This window comes from Atta cephalotes, assembly GCF_000143395.1.
Source record: "Atta cephalotes unplaced genomic scaffold scaffold00001, whole genome shotgun sequence".
Lineage (NCBI taxonomy): Eukaryota > Metazoa > Arthropoda > Insecta > Hymenoptera > Formicidae > Atta > Atta cephalotes.
The window spans coordinates 763,165-787,877 of NW_012130065.1; the positions used below are offsets into that span (position 1 = coordinate 763,165).

General features: G+C 36.2%; 1 protein-coding gene across 1 annotated transcript in view; it reads right to left on the reverse strand.

The window, feature by feature from the left end:
- The window catches only part of LOC105626282 (AF4/FMR2 family member 4), a 91,797-nt gene that overhangs the window by 56,586 nt on the left and 10,498 nt on the right, over nucleotides 1-24,713 (reverse strand). The window lies entirely within an intron of this gene.

Sequence of the window (24,713 nt, forward strand, 5' to 3'; positions counted from 1 at the left end):
TGTGTGTGTGTGTGTGTGTGTGTGTGTGTGTGTGTGTGTGTGTGTGTGTGTGTGTGTGCGTGTGTGAATAAGTTACGTAAAATTTTATGGAACTTAGAAAATTTTTCCAATTTAGCTTTTATAAAAAGTTAATAGACATTCGGGTTAAGGATAAATACTTGTTCAAGTCAACTTCCACTTATTTTTATATCGATTTCAATAAATATAAATTTTTTGATAACGCATTCTGCAAGATTTCGCGTATTATCATGACGATGATATACTTACTGTAACTATGATTTTTTTATTTCATAATTTTAAATTAATAATTATGCGCTCTGAGAGAAAAAAAATGGTTGGAATAACCATAATTTAACTATAATTTAGTCATTTATCGGTATAACTATAAAATTATAATTGTTTTGATCATGTGAATTATAGTAACCTGAACACTGAATTATGATCATAATGTCCGTAATATATATTCATTCAATTAATTGTATGGTTATCTTATACATAAATTATATTTGTATATAGTAAATTATACTATAAAATGTTGTAATTATACATATACGGTTATTGTTATTAACATTATAGCAATAACTACAAAAATGATACGCCTAACCATAATTATTTTACTATACAATTATAGTCACAAATACGATATATTTTTCTCTCAGAAATGCTATTTTTCATTGTTGATATGGATAAAAAAAATCAAATCATAAGAACTACTAACACGGCTTTTAAATTTGAAATTCTTATATCGACAATAGAATAAATAAAAACATTTTTTTTTATAAAATAAAAATATGCAATGACACAAGTTACATTGAGAGAAAGGATTTTGTTAATTTAACAAGCCACCTTTAACCGGTGATTAGTAAATATGACAACAAATTTTGTTGTGTGATTGCTGCTAGTCTGCTAACCAATTATTAGTAACAGAAGCAAATTATATAGAATCTTCTATCTTTTGGCTAGACTTTAGGTTCGTTTACATAGAATTCGTAGATGATCGTAGAGTCTTAAATCATAGGAAACCGACTAAGTACAGTCAAATATAGGGAAAATACTTGATTAGAATTTCTTGGTTTCCTACGATTTAAGATTCTACGATTATCTACGAATTCTATGTAAATGAGCCTAAATATAAAATATAATATAAATATAAATATAAATATAAATATATATATATATACATATATATATATGAGTCTCTTATTTGCTAGCGATACTATTGATTATTTGTTACATTGACGAATTATATATAATTTGCAATTGATCGGTTTTTAAATAAATATTTGCTTTTCCTTGATTTGTTCATATAACAAAATCATTTCTCTCAGTGTATACTTCTTTATTTTTGTTTCATGTTTATTTTAACTCAAGGACTTTGATTTTTACTAACTCAAAACCTTTTCGTTTTTTCAACTTCCGATATATATATATCGTAGACTTACAGTGTTCGAAGAAAGTACGAATGATTGCTGCAAGAGCATGCAGGGATGCAGGGATCGTGATTCGAGAGAATCGGTTAATCGACACCGATACGGGTCCGTTACATCAGAGAATCAAGAAGTCGAGAATTGCGATCGCGTAATATCGCCGTGACGAGAGCCGAGCCTCCGATCAAACCTCTGCACTCATCCAAGGTCATTTTTACATAATACTTCAGAAGTGCGCGATGCAAAACCGCGCGCTCGTCGTTGCGACTGCCTTCGAAACAGAAGGTGCAAACGCGTTTGCATAACCGAGGACCTTGGACGAAGGCATTGTTTCGCCGTAGAATCAACGCTAAAGGGGGGAGAGCGGAAGGACATGAAGAAAAAAAATGCGTGCGTGCAAAGCAAAACGACACTCGCGCGTCCATGATCGCGAACATTCGACTTGACATCGCGATAACGATGTCTTCTAAAAGAACGAATTTTAGTTTTACACGTTACAGTTTTATGAAAGCTTCTCTAATTGACTATCTATTGTTAAAAGAGCTACTATTATTTCAAAAATACAGAAGCTATCTCAAATTTATATTTCTTTTACAAGCAAATTATTTTATTAATATAAATTGATATTTCTTAAATAAAAATACCAATGTTGTTTGAACTGCAAATGACATAAACCTCTAAAATTGATTCCTTTTATTAGAATCGATGAATAACCATCTTACACTTTAATTAAGACAAATTCTTCGTCTAATCTTATCGAAAATTTCTTCATCGAAGACGGCGCGAAATGAAAAATGCGAGATCTCGTGTAATGGAGAACAATGAGGAAAACAAAGGTACATGTGGCGAGAGACCGGAAGTAAGGCGACGTCGTCTTGCACGAAATTAAGGGAAGAAAAATTGGTGAATTATTCAGAATACTAGCGAAGCCTCGATCCGGGAAATCGCCCTAAAGAAAGGAAAAACTCGTCACTGGAGGAAGATGAAGATAGAGAAAGAAGAAGAAAGAGAAAAGGGAGGTGGTTCATCCGCTTTTTCCTTGCAATCTCCTTTTCCGCTTGTCTTCTCTTTGTTCTCGTATTACCTTACCTCTTCCCCCATCAGCGCATAAATATGTAAATACGACTATATGGACGATTCATCGAGGCGTTAGGGATACGTCGCGCACGGAGTGGAATAATTTATGATAATTTTCTGGACACTAATTCCTCGGAAAGCTGCAACGACGAGTCTCGCGAGTTGAGGTCAGGCGGAAGAGAAAAATTTTTGGAGGATAAAGGACACAAGCAGAAATAACCGAGGGTTTCGCCTAATTTAACGACGCTTTTCTCATGTAAATACTTGAAGAAGGGAAAGGAAGTTGCGAGAAATGGGCATTATCGCGCCTGGCAATGAAAGAAGAAAAAAATAAAATGAATTTCTCCTTTCGAAGGAATGACAATTCTCTAAAAGCATTACATTTATTCAGATGACAATGTTAGTAACGGATAATATTTCAAAACTTATTCTAATTTATTATAAACAGGTGATAAATTATTAATAGTATCAAGTATTCTCATATTATACGTGGCGATTATAGATTCCATGATTATGTTATTGGTGGCTAAAAATAGGTAAAAAGAATTTTATTATAAAAATATATGTGAAAACTTTTATCATAAACAAGGAATATTAAACTTTTTTTTCTTTTAGTAAAATTTCGAGCAATTGTTTTTCAATGAGAGTCATTTATAACTAATAAATAAGTGTTCTAAGTCGCTCGTAATTCAGGTATATTTAATGTGTATGCTGTTTTACTATTTCTTTTAAAAATTTCATAACAGATATGCATTATATCTAAATATCGCTATTTGAAATACCTTACTTAATTGGAGAATATTTCCTAACTGATATTTATGAAGATATAATAAGTAGATTAGATATGTAGATTAGATCTAAAATATTGTTCCAACGTTTTAAAGCACATGTTCGAATGCTTCCATTTGTATACATGCACTTATTTCACGGATAAGACTTTCTTGTGTAAGTGATGATTCATGAATAACTTAGAGTGCTCATTCGTTAGCTTTAAATTCTCATTTAAAAATTATGACAGACGCAATTTTGTCGAAGGAAAAAAATTTCTTCTGGCACGGAAAATTGCACTGTGCATTCTAGGAATGAAACTATTAAAATTATTATTTTTTTAAACATTGCGATATTTATTATTTGATATTCAAATTCTGTGTTAAGTATGTACCGTAGAATGTCGTGCGGGGCAGGAAAGGACTGACAATCCGCGTCGCGATTGTCTTCCCTCGTGCGTACGCGGCATCATGCGTAACAGTAAAATGTCGGTGCGTGACGAACATCGACAGGATGGCGAGCTGCCTGAAGGCAAGCATCCGAGGTACCTTCCGATCGGAAATGCCTAAAACGAGTGTTGTCGCGAATTGAAATGATGCTAACGGTAATGTCGCCTTTTGAAACAACGTCGAAGCGACTGAATGTATCGATCCAGCGAAACAGATATCGAGACCAGCATAATTTCGGGGTCCGGATCTCCATATCGTCAAAATCGCCACGTGAAAAATGATCTCAATCTCAGAACGAGAAATATCACGTCTTAAAAATTTTAAATTATTTGTAATATATGTTCAAAGTGATCGCTTATACGCGCACGTAGATGTTACAATACATACATTCTGAGATAGCATCGAAGATTGTAATCACGGGGATTTACAATCAATCTCCGCCTCTCAGAGAATTCGTTCTTGATCGTAACGAGGCAATTGCACCGTCATAAGCACACGAATTAATTGGATCGGCGGACCAAGTAACTGATACGCTGATTACACAGCCGCACGCGTGAGATTACGATCGACCTCGTGTAATATTATTATACGACACATGACACCTAGTTACATGATACTATTGGATTAGAACTTGGTGATATCTCGTTAGATATACGCGTCAGGTACAGATAGACATATTTCGTACGCCTAATACGCACGTCTCGAGATGAGGCCGCGATCGGTAGTGTTACGTCGCGCCCGTTCATACCGGAAACGCATCAGCCCACGCATTAAAGGTGTGGCTTTCCGCCGCCTCGTTCGAAGGGACATGATGTACGCACCTAGGTGCGATTACACATAGTAATTTTTCTACATGATTCACAATTTAAAAGAGAGAAGATTTAACTTTTTTTCGCAAGTACTCGAGATGATGACGAAGAGAAATATTATATTTCCCCGCGAACGTAGCGAGTCCCCGGAAATATTAAGTATGGGAAAAAGTTCGTGGCATTTTTCCCGTTACATCTAACGGGAAAAATGTCACGAACTTTTTCCCACACCTAATATTTCGACGGAAGTGGCAAGATATTTCAAATATTATTTAGAAATTGAGAGCGGGCGACCATAAATGGCGGCGAAAGAGTTTTAATCGCTATTGGCCACTCGTGGCCAATAATTGCAGGCGGCCGAAACCACCTGTTACTTACGACAAGTTGCAAGTTATGCCACAAGCGAGCGTGCACTCATGCGTCGCATGCCCGTCGAAAGTAGCCACGTGCGACAATTTTAATTCTTTCCAAACTGGTTTCTGATTCCCTATTAGAAAGACACGAGGAACGCAGTAGCCTCATGCAAAAACTAAAATTCACCTATCTTCCGACGTACTTTTATTTTATCTTTTTTTCTTTTCAAATTAAATTTTTCTCATTTCACTTAATATTTGATCGAAGATACGAATCAAAGAGAAAACAATATCAAAGAGCAGTATATATCAAGGAGCAGTCGTACGAAAATTAAGAGTTCTGATTTTTTTAAAAATATGCAAAAAATATACTAATTTTTTTCTTATTGATAAACCAATCGTTTCATATATGTTTGTTGCGTATGACTTTTATTCTATATCAGTTACTTTGAAAAATGTGCACGCGATCTTTCCAAAAGCATCGAAAAAAAATAATACCGCGAAAGAAAAGAAGAGAAATTTTCTTATGTGTTCCGGGACAAGAAGCAGAAGGCACAAGAACCAAGAAGGGTTCGAAAAGAGGCCTCTTAGCGTCTCGCTTCCGCGCCCACCCAATTCCGAAGACGAAGTTCCTCTCGTAACGCTTTCGGGAGTAGTGGGAGGAGAAAGAGGAAGAGAAAGAGAATGTTTCTCTCTCCTTTTTTCTCCCCCTCCCCTTCTCACGAGCCCTACCGTCACCACCTTTCCCGACGAGAACCTTACCGCCCCTGGCCTGATCGATACGTCTAGCATACCTTCCCCTGCCTTCCTTTCACCCCTGCCTGTCCATCCACCTACGCATCTTTCTCATTTTCTCTCGCACCTCTCACTCGATTGCTCTCACCTTCCTCCCTTTCGCTCCTCATCTCCTCTTGGCCTTCTCTTGGTCTCCTCTATACAGAGTCCTAATCTCGCATTCGCGCACGCGCGCTTAGACTTGCGGCCCTATTTCGCCCATTGCAGCTTTTATCAATCCTGAATATACCGAAGTGTGTCTAAATAAAAAAAAAAATATACAAATCCCTCGGGGAAAAATGTTTTATGTTTAATTCTTCCCGTTGTGAAATATTCTAAGGTAACAATTAGAGGTTTACATAAAAATATTATTATTGTCTCATGATGTACAGATTATTAATAGGTTAATATTAGGATTAATATTAGGATTTTAATAAAAATTATTATTAAGATTATTAAGATTTTCAGGCTATCACCATTTATATAGCCAATAAATAATGACGCGGAGTTAAACTCTATAATATAATTCTATAATATAGATTCAATTTTATTTATTCGGTGTAACTAACATTGCTAATTACCACTGCTAATTACCACGTAACTCGCAATAATTATTTTCTTGCTTTTATATATATATATATCGGGTGTGTCTTTGGCATCACGACCTGACGGAATCACTGCGGCTGAGAAGAGGGTCGGCGTCGGTTATTGCGCGCGGGGGTACGTTTTATGGGGTGTAACGACTGAAGGGATGTGCGCGAGGTACTTAGGGGGCCTCGTTCGTTCCTTTTTCCAGATCTTATCTAAACCGACAGCTTCCTGCCGTGTTTCGTATCGTGCGCGAGCACGCACGCACGCACGCATGCAATAAGGTATCAAACGCAGATCGGATCCACGGTCGTCGAACTATCGTTCTGATCCATGTCCGAAAGAGAAAAAGAAGAAGAGGGAGGGAGGAGAGAGAGAGAGAGAGAGAGAGAGCATATCCCAATCTGTGATCACTTTCTCCCTATATCACGCTCGCAGTTTGTAGATTAATCCCGATAAAGCCCGCGTGCAAATTCTAATCAGACAGATGACACTCGAGTTTTATAGCAACGTCATGGTTTTTACATTCACAGTAATGGAAACTTCTTTCTAGAGTTTTAAAAAATTATAAAAAAATATAAAAACAGCTGTAAATATTAAATGACTGGTATATATTTAACGAGATAAAACAGTTTGTAAAAGGATGTCGTGTTCTACGACGTAAAAATAAAAGGATATAAATATCTCTGAATACAACGTTGAACCCATTCTACTTTCACCAACGTAGCCAAGCTCATCGTTTCCACTTTTTTAGAGAACGCTTATCTCGCTCTCTATGTCGTTCCGACATTTTACTAATTGCAAACCCTTGCAAATTCGTCGAGCGTTTACGACGAGCAGAGCGATAAACCGCCGACAAAGTTCCATTTACTCCGCACTCTTTCCCAGCGTTAATGAAGCTACTTATCGTGCGATGTGGGCCAATTAAATAAGCTCTCGAACCAACGATCGTGATGTCGTCGTCATCTTTATATCATCGACCGCCGGCACGATTACCAGCATTTTGTGGCTGGTTGAGCGCGTGTCTCGTGACACTTCCTCCAGCTGTTCTCGCTCGCCGGGGAACACGGCAGATCCGCCATGATATTACGCGATCGTACGATCGAAGGATGATAATCGCAAGCGCGGCCAAAGAAGCGGCGAGAGCGCAGCTGCTCGCGACACATTACATCGGAATGACAATTGTGCGGGAATAATGACTGACCGGTGTCTCATTGCTGAAAGAAGACGGGCTGCCTGATCGTCTCTGCACATCGTCTCTTCATGCCGGTATCATTTTTCCGCGTCTCTTTCTCTACATCCGTCTATATTATTCGCATTAAATCCCGCGACTAAAACTCACCCGTACTACTATATGGTAATGTTATCGGCCAACAATCTATGTTTCGGACTAATAACAAAGTTTGTTTCAAGCTACAAAAATATATTCCCGTGTTGTTACATTGGGTATACGGGAGATAATTATTGCATTAGCATTTGCTATTATGCTACATCGAACGTACTTAGTCATCATAAAATACTTCAGCGGAATAATACAAATTTACTTTAATCGAGATAACACGATTTAGATAATGCAATTATTATTATGTTATAAACAATACGAATTTTGACAGTTAAATCTTAACTTCACAAAGTATTCTTGCCGAAATTACCGGAATGTTGAAAATAACAGACTTTTAGTGGCACATACTGAATTGAGATACAAAACGTTATAACAACGCAAAAGGCTCGTGATGGTTGTACGAATGTACGACACGCGAACGAGGACGAATATCACATCACGAGGGGTCCTGCACGATCCGGCTACTGCACGTGTCCTCCCTTACAAAACCTGTCCCAGAAATTACGTCGTCGACACATGGCGCGGGAAAATAAAGCCCCGCACGCGTGTCTCGTGAAAAGAACACCGCCATCGGCGAATCGGGAGCAGAAATGGGAGCTGGATGATTCTCGTGTCCGTGGGACGAATCCTCTAAGGATATTTGGAGATGATGAAAACACGAATAATTGAACGAGGATGTTTTGACAAATATGCCTTAATGGCGCAATTACACAATTACACAATTACGTCTAAATATCCAGCTTACTTGGGAACATCATGTTATGTATAAAAAATATACATATAACAGCTTCATGATGTAAGGAGTGTGTGAATGATATTCTCTTCTCTTATTCAATGCATTTCATCAATGTATTAAAACATATTATGAAAAATAAGAGCGGTTCAAGTCCATACTTCAATTGCATGAATATTGACTGCGAGAATAATTGGATTTGCGTATGTTAGCATCTGTCGCATTAATTTGGATGAAGTCATATTACAAGAATAAGCAAGATTATGCAAGTGGAAGAAGCGATCGAATGATAAATTTCATCGAGAAAAGGAAGATAATGGAAGATGAAAGAGAAGTGACGTTGCTGTGATGTGTGTCGGGGAATAGAGTTGCAACTGTAACCCTCGAAATTAAAATAATTCGCATGAACAGGAGCGAGGGAGGAAGGAAGGACGGGCGGGTATTCCCCCTCGCAACAACGCGTGGGAAATCTCGGCTTACTAATCCCCGGCATCGCCATAATGGAAGTGCATCAAAGGTACAGTAACAACCATCAGCGTAGTGATTCCCAAAACGGTGATTGATAATAAATATACGGCTCAAATCAAATTTTTGTTAATAACAGTGGAGACTTCGCTCTTACTCAGCTAAACTAGCTGTATTGTAAAGCACGAATGATTTATGCTTCCTTATTAGAGATTAGTATTGACACAATACAGAATAATTCTAGAATTACTGTCGACCTTCTTCAATCATGAATACGTACAAATTGACTATTGAATCAAAATAATGGTGATATAACGATATAAGATTTATGACGGAATTTCTTTGAATTAAAAAAACTTTGATTAAAAAAAGTGATTTATTTGTATATATTTAAATATCTTAGGAAATATAAATAACGATTCTGAATTAATTTTTAATTGGACATGTAATGGCAAAGTATTAAGATACTTATTGTAACATTGATATTCTCTGTTATTCAATTACTCGTATACTTATAGAATATAAGAATTTAAAAAAAAATTCGCAAGCTTAATTGAGATTCCTTGGTCAATCTGGAATCTATTTTTCCATAGAAATAACCACGAAAAATATTATTTATTGCAATCTTCTAGTTTTGGAGATTATACACTTTCATGATTAAATTTCCACAAAACAAAATTCTATCAAAGAAAATTTTATTTTTAAATTAAAGAATATTTTAAGGAATAGTTTTCTGTTTGTGTTTATTTCGAAAGAAAAACTTTTTTCAATAATTCGGAAATTATTTTTTTGATAAGCAAAAATCAATTCTAATTTATTAAGAAATTTATCATCATAAAATTCAAATTATTGGACATTTATGTTATTCATTAATATTTTAAGTTATTCATTAATTTAAAAAAGTCATGATACGCTTATTTGCATATTTAAAAATATAGTTGATACTTTTAATCAAGATTCATATTTTATCGTATTTTATTTTACATTTTATGATCACAAGTTTGATGTGAGATAAAATCGGCAAAACATATAAATATAATTATGTAAAGTATTGGCTCGTGAGACAAACTTTTATTACGTGAAAAATAACTCGCTATCAATAACTCTGCGGAAGAAATGACAACGGCTATTAATAAAATCGATCGATGGAATTGCATAACACGTTTGATTCTGTGTAGTACGCTTCTTCTCGGCGATTAAAGAGTACAGCTGTGAACACGTGTCCTGAAAAAAAGAAACGATAAAACGACGCTTTCATAACGACGCGTGCAAGAACAAAAACGCATGATGTAAACACTGCATTTTTTAAACAGTCTGTTGCCATCACTTTGTCTCATATGTACATTTCGTTTCTTTAAATAATTTACGTTACTTCGTATTATTGGAAGTTATTGGATCCCGCAAACGAGAGTCCCGTTAATCTTCGACATTTTTATCAATTGTTAAACCGGATTTAGAGTACTTATGACTCCATTGTCATTCACTGAAGCAAATTACTCATTCGCTTTGTGTATTGCTTGGTCTGGATTTGGCTTAATATAGCAGTTGTACATATTTATATTCTTCAAATAGATCAATATATTTTGTTGAACAAATATTGCTGACAAATCTTAGGTAATTGATTCAGAATACTCGTTTTTAAATAATATTTCAATTATATACTACGAGTTACTTCGAGCTATAAACATTAAAAATTGTCGGCTTGCATTTGGTTAATTATTAGCTTCGTCATCCTAATTTGCAAACTTAAGGAAAAACTTCCAGATGTAGCAATTATGATACGAAAATGTATGTACATTTAAATTTATATATGTAAATTTTTACGCACGTGTATTCCGCGAAAATCATTGATTAATCAACAGGGGAATTTCTTATATTAATTTCTTGTATAAATTATCAATGACTCGCAATACTATATTGATTTAAACAATACTCAGTATGTGAAGCCAAAAAGATTGCAATCTCGTTTTAATGTTTTAGATAAGCGGTGATATATAATGCATAATGAATATGTGCAGCGATATCATTTGATTATTAGCACAGGTGTGATATAAATGTATTACGAATACGCTATACATTATACATACTAGGACATAAACGCGGAAGCCATGAATGAATCATTATCATAACACTTTCCTCTACTAAGAGGAATAATATCACTACTCTGGCATAATAGCGCTGACATTTTCCCGGTGCAGATAATAGAATACGAACTTCCCGGCTACTTTATGATCGTTATAAATATAGTGCACAACGTTTGCATAACAAAATATAAAAGCTATGAGGTTACTGTGTTTCTAGAATAAATTCAGATATTTCAGATGTACACTTTCTATAAAAATTTCATAAAGAGAACGAGTATGTAACATATGTAATGCAGTTCATTTAAAACTAGTTCTTCTAGTAGATTATGTTATAGAAACCGATCAAGAGTCGACCAAGAGTACAGCTTTTAATTATTCCTGCAAGAATATTCTATCATAAAATGCAGATATTTCAGATGTACAATTTTTATACAAATTTCATACAGCAGAGAGTATAGAGATATGTATATATAATGCAGAGTTCTCATTCCAAACTAAATTTTCCTAGATTATAATCTAAAAATGCCAATTAAAAGTGAAGGTCTTAGAAATTACTCCTACAATGGGTTAAAGCTTCGTCATTGTTCACCCACGTGCAAGCTGCAAACCAGAAATCCCGACATTATCGATGCAAGTGCGCGCACGCCCACGCATATACACACGCAATATGCACACACAGAAAGACCATACGCGTGAATAAACGAACGTCCACCCATCTGCGTGTTCTATGCATAGCCAATCGGCAGTCATTAAATTAGCCACCCCCTGCGGTGATCTCCCCTTGCCTGCGCATCATTTTCCTCACAGCATCGTGCCTAAATCCCCTCTTTTTCCCCTCTACCTTTTTACCCCCTCTGTATTCCTTTCACTCTCTTTCTCTCTTTTTCTCTCTCCTTTCTCCATAGTTACAAATCCCACTGACAAATCTCTCCCTTGTGCTCTCCCCTGCCTGCAACCCTTTTGTTACGAAGGATGGTCTCTAGGGACGATCGAGATGCACCGGGCGATACTCTCTTCGTTTGTGCCAGACTCTGCATATTCTGTACGTTCATTCGAAATGGCAACCATAAAAATAGGCATCCTCATACTTCATATAACTGCAGCAAGTGCGTTTTGCTTAAATATTTTTATATTTAATATTTAATATTTTAATTCGTAAATATTTTAAATTAATAAAACATGAGAAAAATTATCCTATCTTTTACTGTTTCGCATTTAATAAAAATGTATCTATTTTAACTATCAATATAAAATATCTTCCTTCCATCTTTAAATTAATCGTATAGATATATTTCTATACTTTCCAAGATATGCGTACATTGTTAAATTCATAACATCAAATTATACAATTAAAATTTATTTTTAATATAGATCGCCACTGATCAATACATCGTGTGTTAATTTAATTAAAATAATAGAATTAAACAATTTATCTCAGGAAATATATTAAATTTAATTCTCAAATTGAATTTATTATTTAATGCATATCGAGGAATAAACCGCTGAGTACATTACTTAAGACAGTAGTGTATTATAATAAACGGAATGAGGTTATGAATTACTATGATATTAATGAGCATTACTAGAGAATTATTAGGGCATTATTAGTGAGCATAAAAATTAGGTATTATTGGGCATTAGTAAGTATTAATGTACACAATTTTGGTCAGTGCATACATTAGTGCGAATATTGTTTGAAACTAAGTAATGCATTATGCAATCACAGAAATGGATGGATTTATATTTTGACACATATGGAAGTTAAAATAATAAATTATAATCTATCAAAGAATTAGATTATCATTGCTCCTTTGATAGTTAACAGTAGATATAGAATCATTTTCATTTCATAAAATTACAGTACTTGAAGAAAGGGAATAGAAGAGGCCACATTTAATTTTATCAACAGTGCAACGATACGTTCGATCGTAGGGCGAAACCGTGACGATCAGAAGGGGGCTATCCTCTCTCATGTGCATTTGCGCACGTCACGTATGACTCATGTAGCGCATTGTACTTAAAGCCCCCCTTAAATCCATCGCCTCTGGACCGAATCTCATGGCGCAGCCAACGATGAGTGACGATAGTCAGGCAGCAACTCGAAATCCCATTTGGGACGTCCTGCGGCGCTTGTGTATGCTCTAGGCACGGAATCATAAACTAAGAAAAATCTTTGCTCAACTGAAATATTCTATTGGGTTGTCCGGAAAGTTCGTGCCGCAAAAGATTTAAATTTAATAAATGTATACTAAAATTTAAATCTTCTGCGTTTCAATTTTCCTTCAAAGTCGAAAGCACGAATTTTCTGGACAACCCAATACAAATACGAATAGGATACAAGATAAACAAAATATTAAAGTAATGTGTGCATTCTACGTCCTAAATCATTGTTACGTTTTTAAAAAGTTATGAGAAAAATTTTTAAGTTAATTATCAAAGTTACAACTATTACTAAATCTCGGAGTTTCAAAACGAATGGATTTATTCCATCAGATGTATTTTATAAAGTAACAATATTGAGATTTCTTATCTGAGATTTGACAAGTTTACATTTAAGAAAAATCACGAAGAAACTACAAGATCATTTCGCATACTCGAGAAAGAACGAAACGAAGGCAGGAAGATATACGTGCAGAAGGAAGCACGAATTCGGAACGTGTGGCTTACTCGTCGTACATTGTTCGCCATAAGACACCGAATTACATGTGCGATCATTTTTTAGGATTTGCGTGACGCCCGCAGGATATGGCCTCGTAATAGAGTTCCGGATGAGTGTGCATGAACGATATACGTGCGCAACACGCCGAAAATTTGACGATGCAGGTATCCTCTCGGAAATCATCTGGTGCGAGTTGCGACATACGGGATTATGAAGGTGCGCACAAAACAAGGTAAGGAGCTAGGTGAGTGCGAGAAGGGGCTCAAAAGGGAGACAAGGTGGGGGAGGGGAAGGGAAAGGCGGAAAGAAGAGAATGGAAGGAACCGGGTTTGCAAGGTGCGGCGCGAGACCAGGTGTCGGCTTAATATCACGGTGTTTCCTTCTCTTTCCTTCTCACCTATTCGCCTACTCGTTATTACTTGGTACCTGCAATTTGATTGTCAGTGATCTCACTTTCGACACGAGTAAACAGCCGTTGCTCTTCGTCGGAAGATCATGGGATCACGGCGTTAATAAAAGATAACATCGTAATTTCAACTTCGATGCGATCCCACTGCACCGTTGAAGACCGCGCAAGTTTGATACAACTCGTATAATACGATAAAGGAGGCAAACCACATGTGCATAAAATAGAAATACAAAGCATTTAAGCATAAAAAAATAAAATAATTCTACTCTTTAAAATTTTTAGAATGAATTGTTATTCTGAGAAGAAAACTTTCACTCTTTTTTAAGAACGACTCAATTTTCATTTTTTTAGAGTGAGATTCCATTGTAAAAATTCTAGAGAGTAACTTTAATTTTGAACAAAATATAGACATCCTAAAGAAATGTGACAGAAGACGATTAGATCTTCATACTCTTCAAATTTACATTATTTTCTGAACTTGCTAGCACTAAATAGATAAGTGTATTAATTTGTTCTGTCTGACAAAGAAATAAGGATATCTAAGAATCGTGACTTTGTCAGTGACAAACGGGACAAAGCTGTTGAAACAACTTCGCGATGGCCGACTTCGATATTGCACGACAACGATGGTATCCAGAAACTGGGGGCTGACAGAACTTTTGCGTTTGGCTGTACTATGGCGAGGTCCATATCGAACAGCCTATATCGATTAGTTGTGTCCAAAGGCCAGCCTCCTAGGGCAGAATACTTTTTAGACGAGAGGGTGCCCCTTTTCTCTGTTGCACGTCCGTTCCGCTCGCCTTACACAAGCACGAGCGAAAAAAACGAAAAGGTGATATGAGAGGGAGAAAGAAGGAGAGCAAGAGACAAGGGTGTCGAGATATCCTATATACCCCAGACACGATGGATCGTTCTAGTGTGACGTAATTTTTTATGCTTCCCGAACACTATCTTGAACATCAAATGTGCTCTCGTCTGATTTTAACACGTTAAATAAATGCTCCAGTGATTTCGATATATACGTTAATGCACAAAGTACACAAAAGTAAAGTTCGTTATATGAATGATCGTTATATGAAAAATAATAAAGAACGTAATTATAATTGTTGATGTAGAAATATTATTTTTTTTTAGCTCTTATTAACGCAAACATGTTTTATGAATTTGTTTTTTTTAAATAATACAATATTTCAGTTACATTCTCTTTAATATGATTAACATTTCTTTATGGATAAAAATTTTACTTAAAAATTTAAGATTTTTTAATAAAAAAGTTTCTTTGAATGTTATAAATAAAATATCAGAATTAATGTCTCGTAATTTTACACTTTACAATTATAAATTAAATATTCTCCAGTTTAGTTTTTCATTGAATTGGGAATTAATTTCTTTTATTTTCTAGAATAATATTAATCAGTGAGATAATGTTAATCATAATGTTACTTTACAATAAATATTTGGAAATTCTTGCCGCAGAAATAATAATTATTAAATTAAGATTCGTGCTCAATGAAATTTGCAAGATCACCGTGTTTCCCAGTGGCATGCGGTTTATTAAATTCCTGCGGAAGCATGTTTTGAGATAAAAGGGAGAGAATAAGGCAGTGAGAGATAGAAAATGTTTAACGCGATCGTGGTTACGAAAGAATAATCGTCTGATGAACTGAAGCTACCAAAAAAAAGATAAAGATTAAAATGGAATTTCAAATAGAGATTCTTTCTTATTATAATTAAAACAATTTAATTTATAAAAAGGAGAGTAAAAATGAAAATCGCGCTGACTTCCATTATCCTATTTTTATTTTTCTTTTAATTTGAACACTGAGAGTTCTTATTTGTTTTATTTATTATTAATTTATCAAGTTTGTATAAAAATTTACATAGTAGGTACACTAAATAATTTTTAATATTTAATGATTACATTTCGTTGTTTGAAGTTGCAGCGAATTAAAGCCAAGTATGCCATTTTCGTAGCTATCGATGAGAAAAAGATTTTCTTCCGTGTTTTACGTTTTCAATAAATAACCGGCCAGTAAACTCGCGTTGTCGTTCATTCGCCGCCTGTTCGGATCTTTCGCCGGATGCTGCGCTTTTGTGGAGATCAGCCAACTGGCACGGTCAACAGAAGATAATAGTTTAGAAAAGAACCGACAGGTTGTTGTTGGGTTTGCGGTCGAAAAAGCGGATATCGCAAGTGCTTGTTGCGAAATAATATTTAGAATACTCACGCCCAATTACTCGCGGATGACAGGTGTTTTCTTTCTCCTGTCAAAGTGATAAAAAGGATTCGGAAACGGTAGACAACTAGCGGTTGTGCTCAAATGTATCACTTAAAATAATTATATATATCATCTCTTTGACCTATTTACTGAATCGACATTCATTGCGTAATTAACAAGAGACGACAAATTATGTCTTAAAAATATGCACAAATCTAAATAAAGATAAGAGTGATTTCTCATAATTGTTCTCGAATTGTTTGTCATTATTTGAATCATGTAATTATAGACCTATAATATGAGAATAAAGAAATCATCGGTAAACCAAATACCGATATAAAACATTCAATATTTGCGAATGTGCTACTATCTTGATCATATTTCTTTATGCGAGTGACAGTGAGAAAATAAAATTTCTTGATGACAAAAAGATGATATACTTACGTATAAAATGAAACTAAGTGGTACTTGGCGATACGAAAACTTCGTTGGCGAAGCATGTACGCGAATAGACACAGAAAAAACACATAACAAACACACGCATACACATACATATACATATATATGCAGAGACGTGGCACACATATGCGTAACGATAATTTAGACCTGACGAGCCGCAGGCACGAATTGAGATAAGTGCATACGATAAGGGGCACTTGTGTTGTATGCCGAAAAGAGGACTACCTCACGAAACGACGAGATGCCAGCGAGGTCATAACGGCGTGAAAGAAAAAAGCGAGAGTGCTGGGAGTTTTACGACGTGTGCCGTTGATAACGAATTTGTCAAGGGCTACGACCGCGCGCGTTCGTTTCGCCTCCGTTTGGTCATTCGCGAAAAAAAATTGCGACGACGACGACGACAATGTATTGCAGTGAACGCGTACTGATACCGCGAACGAACATCCTTCGCATGAACCCTTCAAAACACGCACGCACACGCACTTGGCTTGTTTGTCCAAATCGAAAAGTGAAGTTCAATCACCCAGGAACGATGCGCCGATCCCTCTCAGCTTTCCTCTTAAATCTGCTCGTGTTTCATGCTTGTCATAATTATCTCAATCTTTTAAGACGAAATCTTTTCAAGCTATATAAAGCTACAAAATTGTTTTTTTATAATTATTATATTTTTATTTTTCTATTTTATTGTATATATAGATTTGTAAACGTTTTGTCATAAAAATATTGAAATAAATATTTCTATGATCACTTATTGTAAAAGATGAATGATCCAAAATATTTGACGCATTAAGAATGTGAAAAACAAGATTAAAATATTGCGAGATATTAAATATTGAATAAATAGCAAAGTTAAGATAATTCATGTGCGAAAAAAATTTATATGTTGTAATTAACGAAGAAGAGGAAAAAGATTTCAACACTGTCAAATTATCATAAATTAGATTGACTCGAGTTTCATTTATCAGTATTAAACGAGGGGAAGGTAATCACTTAATGTAATCATGGGACGGAGTCCTCGAAATCATTATAAAATTCATATGAAATCTCTATGTATAATCCGATAATTACATACGTGCAATCACGAGAAATCATTGTATAATCAGTATAATATTAAATAAAAATCGTATATTTTTCCAAATGACTTCATATGTAGTGAAAAAAATTATTCATAATCAGAAATCGTATGAAATCATGTAATCGATGAGATAATATTTCAACTAGTGATTATCCCTTCGGTATTAAAAAAAATAGCTAAACAGCAATGCTTAATTTATGATACATATCAGTACATATCATTAATGAGCGAAACGAGAATCATTTTAACAGTGGATATCGACTGTGCAGTATAGAGTCGATAATTAATATAACGCCCAAACCTACAAATTTTAGTAACTTGATATCTTGGCACAATCATTATGAACGATACATTACGCCGTGAAATGATGGTTTAAGAGCAAAACAGCTCGGGAAGCAACTCTTGCCTTTCGTAGGGTATTTAAAGTATCCTTCCTGTTGCCGGTCTCTCAGACCGCCGAAGGAAACAGCCGGATGAAGGCAAAAGGACTCGCGAAAGGGGCGGGTCTAAATGACGAAACCAGTTTTAGGGAGCGTAAGAGTGGTAGTGTCGGGGAACCTGATCCGGTGCGATTCACTGGTGATATCCTTTTGGTATATGAACCATCGCCATGAGTTACCGAACCGCAACACTTAAACCGCCCAAGTATACTGCCCGAAGAAAGATACAAAGTAAGGAATGAGGCTGGCAGAGAAAAATAGCGAGGAAAGGAAAAAGGGAAAGAAATAGGAAAGGAGAAGGAAAACAGGCAGGTAAAGAGACTCGTCAGATTTATTATGCCTCGTGACAAAATTCCTTTACACACGCGATATTAATAACACCCGTATAAATCTGTCCCGAAAAAAATAATTACAAGAAAGTGCAAACGTATGTTGGTATTTTACGTAAAAAGAAAAGGACTTGTAGGATGACGAAAGATCAGAAACGAAACAAATAAATGATATGAAAAAAGAAGGAAAGACGATATAAAATTAAAACTTACAAGCGTTATCTCTAAAATACATTATATACGCACGCACATCTTTATACATGCAATAGATAATTTTTTTATCATGACCATTTTGGCCTTGTATTTTTGTTATTCGATTTGTAACTTCACCTCTCACTCACGCGCAACACCGTGATGTGGTAATAGCATTTTCACGAGAATAATTGTTACATGATAATACTAATTGTTACATGTTTGCAAAATAACGAGTCCGACATCGATCCTTTATAGGAGTTACAATTTTATGAATTTGTGAAAACGATTTTTCGGATTTCAATTAAGTCTATTGACTAATTAAACTATCTTATTTTCCCAATTAAATAAAAAATATGCTTCCCTCGATAATGATAATTTCCAAATAAATGATATAAACATTAATATTAATATATTAACTCTGATATAGATAACTAACACATATTTACTAATAATGAAAATGATAATATTTCATGATATTGATCTAGTTTAAACATTCAGTTAGCTGTTTGAAAAAAAAAATGTACCTAAAACATAATGTTAAGAAGCGCGCATGCAGGAAGGAGCTTAAGGTACTTTATGATTCATAAAATTCCTACGTGGATGTGATTTGGCGATCGCGAAAAATTCTCATACGAAACGCATGCGGCTTTCAGAGGATTCGTCTCCAGCGCGTTCGAAGGAGTCGAGTCCTGTCGGCGGACTTAAAATCCCGGAGAGCGGGTTTGCTGCGATCCGCTGCCGCCCCCCGGTCCCAGCAGATCCTTTTTGCAATTAAAAAACCGGATGGACAGGTTCCAGCCACGGACATTCCGCAAATTCTGACCGCGAAATCGAGCGTAGAGACCGGACCGGGTGGAGAGATGCGGAGACTCTCGGAGAATAAATAGCGGTGTTAGAGATCCCCCTTTTTTTCCCCATCTTGCATCCCTACCGGTCCTCCCACCATTTTCTCAGAGTCTTCTTGTTGCCTCTTCGTCCATTCCCGATTCACAAGAGCGGAGATCAAGCTCCTTCTCGACAACGTCCGCAGTCTCCATCTATAAGCCCTTCGGTTTGGATTATCGGGACGCTTCCGACCTCGCGCAAGCATCACAGGAAGCAAGAGAAAGAAGAAAGAGCAAGAGAACGAGAAAGAGAGCAGATGAGCAAGACGAGCAGAAAATGGGGAAGTGATATCGTATTATCCCGCGAGGGATATACCTGTGCTTTGAATGTCTTCAACGATTTTCAGAACTCGATATTGCTGCTCAATATATAAGAGCGACTCAAGAGAAGAAATTCGTAATAATGTTAGATGTGAAATTTGAAGTGCAAGATAGTGATGCACTTAGAAATATTACATATTATTTCAAAACGTAGAACCTATCGAATTTCGAGTGTGCATTAAACATATCGAACGACGAGTTTGACTCGCGTGATTATTACTTACGGTGACTTACATGACTCTCATAAGTTTCACTTACCTGAAACAAAAAAGAAAAATCGAACGTTATATTATAACGTACGATCCACGCAATAGAGAGTAAAAATTATAACTACAGCCACTTTTTCCAATTACTTGGAACAAACGAGGGAGATAAAGTTTCCATCGCTATCGCGATATCATATTCCGCGTATTCGATGCGCATCATGGTCAGCGCAACGAGCCTGAGGCATCGCATCGAGAAGCAGCGAAGACGAAGCAGAAGGAAACAAAGGGGGATGGCGGGAGAGACACAGTTAATTGGATCGGAGATTTCAGCCGCGGCCGACATTCCCGAAGCGAGAGGCCGGATCCCTTTGTCTAGTTAGTAGCGGCTTGCAAAGCGTTCACCCACATTTTTCCTGTCAGTGCAGCGCGCATTGCATTTACGCCGCGTTTGCTCCCATTTCCGATTGTTACACAACGGCAGCGCAATGCTGATCTACCGCTCGCATAACGCTTACAACGCGCGTTCGTGAAGGAAAGGATCGTGCTAAGGAAAGGATTTCACGATCAAATTCAGCGGACGCGAATCTCGAGTGTTTTAATGATCGAGCGATCTTTGAAGTGCATTGCTAAAAATGTATACCATATATTACCGAATTATGTAATCACTGGAAAAAGGAAATATAAAAATTAACATTTCTTAAAAATTATTACTTAAACCCAAGTAAAAATTCTACTAATTAATGTAACACTGACAAAACAATAGCTTAAATTTAAATAAATATTTATTTGAATACTGCCAACTAAATATTTACTTATAATAAATAAATATTATATTTATTTAATAATAAAAAGAAGTTATTGTTAAATCAAATTAATGTTTCTTCTATCAAATAAATATATATTTTTATATTTAATAAATATTTAGTTGGTACTATTCAAATAAATATTTATTGAAATTTAGGATATATATTTTTTTCTCAGTGAAGAGATGCAAATTAAATCACATAAACATATTTAGCGTTAAACATTCACTGGAAGTATTTCCTTTATCTATTTCGAGCACCATACAGGTTGAAGTTAAAACGTTTCCACATTATTAATCACAGGAGGAGTAACGGGACGCGTGGGTGGGTATACGCGAGGCGATGCATAATCAGCATGTCCGTCGCGTAAACATTTCTGCGGTAACGGTGAAAGTTCAATTCCGTCGATCGCAAAGTGTATTCATCTCATTCCTAGAGAGTGAAATCGTTCGGGCAATTCTCGCGCGGCGTAGTACACTATACTGGGTCATTCCCGTTGAGAGCGGTATTACATCGCATGGGCGTCGCTATGAACTACACTTACGCCTGTTTACTCTCTGGGACAAGCAATAAGCTTTAAACGAAGTGCATTGCCTCCTAGACTGAGACTTTATGGAGGAAAGTTCTTGATAACCTCATATGTAATCTACAACAATAAACTTATTGAACTAAGCAAAAAGATTTTAATAGACACTTCAAATAGTAGTCTAATACATTAATTATCGTTAGCCGATCGATATATTGGAAAATTGAGAATTTTTCTCATTGAAGATAAAGAAGAATATAAAAAATAATAAGAAATTTTTACGTCTCCGCTCTCTAATAAAAAAAAGTTACATGAAAAAATTACATCGTTGATCTGTGGAAAATTCTCTCTCCTAAATTTCGTAATCTATAATAATAACCATATATGAATTTATAGAGAATATTTTCGTCGGAATGTATTTTCTGTAGAAAAATTTTTGTCGGCGCCCGTGCAAATATATATATATATATATATATATATATATATATATGTAGAGAGAAGTAGGCGAACGAACTAGGAGCGAGCTGGACGACGTCCGTGAAAGAGAGTCGATTGCGAAAACGAGCGTCTTGCAAAATGCAAGCGCGGACCTAAGCGCGCGAGCCTAGGCCTAGGTTGCAGCTGAGTAACGCGATAATACGTATGTACATATAGTACGTACATATAGACCCCGTACGCGCACGTGTAAGACACATTAATCGTGACGTTCGAAGCGAGATAGAGATCTAGAGGCGAACCGTTCTACACACAATCCCTCTCGTGGGAGAGAAAGAGAAACGGAGTATCCGTAATGTATGTTCGTCTCTTTTCCTCTAACTGTCTTTTTTCTTCTAACTATTATATATTTTCCTCTAACAAGCTGCTGTAAAATGAACGACTAACGAAACCGCACCAGCGTGCAACTGCGCAACGGGATCGGTAGTTATAGAGTTCGGTATCGATGACAGCGGTCGTGTTCCAAGCCGCAATGTTTAGCCACTAAATGCCGTCGTCTAAGTTTCATCTTACATTAACATTGACATTCAATATTGGGCGAATAGGAATAAGCAGAGACTAATACTTTGTTCGTTGGAGATGTCACGTATCTCTAATGTCACCCTTTTGATGCCAATATGCGAAGGGAAATTTAAATATATAAATAAACAATATAATATCTTATAGGACAACATAATATCTTATATAAATAATTTTTCCAATTGATAATACAGAAAAAATTCCAGTATTATCGAATTTTATTACATTTTCATTACATGTGTATTTATTGATGTTTAAAGAAAGAACACATGTTTTCACTTTAAAAAGCAGACCTGTGAAAAAATTTTTTAAATTGTATATTTAAAATTTTTTCCTCTTAAATTTTTTATTATAATTTTACGCTGTACAGTCAGTTCTCTCAGTGCGCGTTTTGAAACGATAATTAAAAGTGAGAAATAATATCAAATTACGCGCGAAAAAATTCGTGATACGTGATAATATATATCATAAGATAAGTGCAGATGGTTCTCTGCATTTTTCGCATTCTCTTAGAATTCTTCTCAATAGAATCTACACAGCGAAATCGCATCGACGTTCCGAGTTATGCAAGAGAGCATTAATCATCGGCTATTCCTTCCTTGCAGATTGCAGTTACGTCTACATATACCTACGCAACGAAAGAAAGATTCGGTTAAAGATTAGCACTAACCAGGCCGATGCAACCGAGCAGCAAAAGCAATCACTACTCGGAGGATCGGCAGCGATTTCCATTTCTGCCCCCGTTTCCGCCTCGTTGCCCTCGCGTGCCCCGCGAGATCGACCGGGTATGCCCTCGCGTTCAAGATTACATACACGACGATGCGGTAGTTCATGAGCGACTACACTATTCTCTAATCGAGATCCCGCGAGAGAGTGAGAGAATGTCGTCGCGCCCACGCGCATGCACGCACATGTAATCCATAGTTTGCCGAGCGCACACGTACGCGTGTGTCTGCGTGTATGTGCATTTCGTATGCGGGTGCGCCGATACACATGGTCTTTCTCGTACGTGAAGATAGGAGGGAGCGAGAGAGAGAGAGAAAGGGAGGCATATATTGCGTGTATGGCGTGTTTGCGCCTTGTCACAATTAATCACTACCCACGTGGCTGCCACCCAAGCTACAGCTTTTCTACGCGACGCTTGTTCCCGGACGATACCGCGAAAGCGTGTTTTGTCGTAAACGTCGAAGATCCGTCACAGCGTGAAAGACAGGCAGTTCGACCCCGACGGCCGTGTCGAGAGGAGTAGCGAAATAATTTCCTACTAAATGCCAACGAAAGATACTTTTGCGAAATCACTGTTAATGTCGACATCTCATTACTTGGTAGTTTTCAATGTTTTGGCAAATGAGATGTAATTAATTAATTACATAATTAACCGAAAGAAAGAAATTAATAGAAAGAAAATCAATAAGATGAGAGAAAAGAATAAATATATAATAATTGTAATAAATATTGTAACTGTATTATATTTTCTTATTGATTTGAGATATTATGTACATTAATATAATTTTCGCTTAATTTTTTTTAATACAATTAATCGTATATCTACAAAAGGAATATTAAATTCTACATAAGTCTGAATTTAAATAATTAAAAATATAAAAATTCGAATATACGATAAATCATAAAATATAATTCAACTTTGTAATAATTATAAAAGCCTTTCCTCTTCCTTTCACGTTTATCACAATTGCAGTTAATAGCAGGGCGGTGCGAACACGCACGACATACATGTAATCCGCCGGCGCTTCCGGCCGGCGTTAAGTTGCCCTTAATTGCAATTAATGCGCGATCGTTTTAATTAGATGGAGAGAAGAGATCCTTTCGTCTCGCAATGCGCGAGGGGTGTCGTTCGCCGCGAATAGAACGAACCTTAATTGGGAGTCGGAGGGGTGCGATCGTTTCGTCATCGTAAGGGTGAGACTACCCGTTATAGGCCCGGAGAACTTGTTGCTGCACAGATGGAGGGTCAAACGCAGCAGTAAGTACGGTGGCTTAGGCGCGTATTGATCCAACAACACGACCGATGCATATACGTGCATCGTTGCTGTGCTGGCTATGCCAACAACGAGCATCTATCTATCCATCGCGCATATCCATCACGAAGGAAGCCGAATTTTTTTCCATCAAGGAGAATGATACGAACCATGTATTGTTGATAAAAAAAATTGTTGATAGATTTTTTAGAACAGCAATTTTAGAAAAAATAACTTGTACTAGTAAATTAAGTAATAACTACTGTTACACACACACACACACACACACACACACACACACACACACACACACACACACACACACA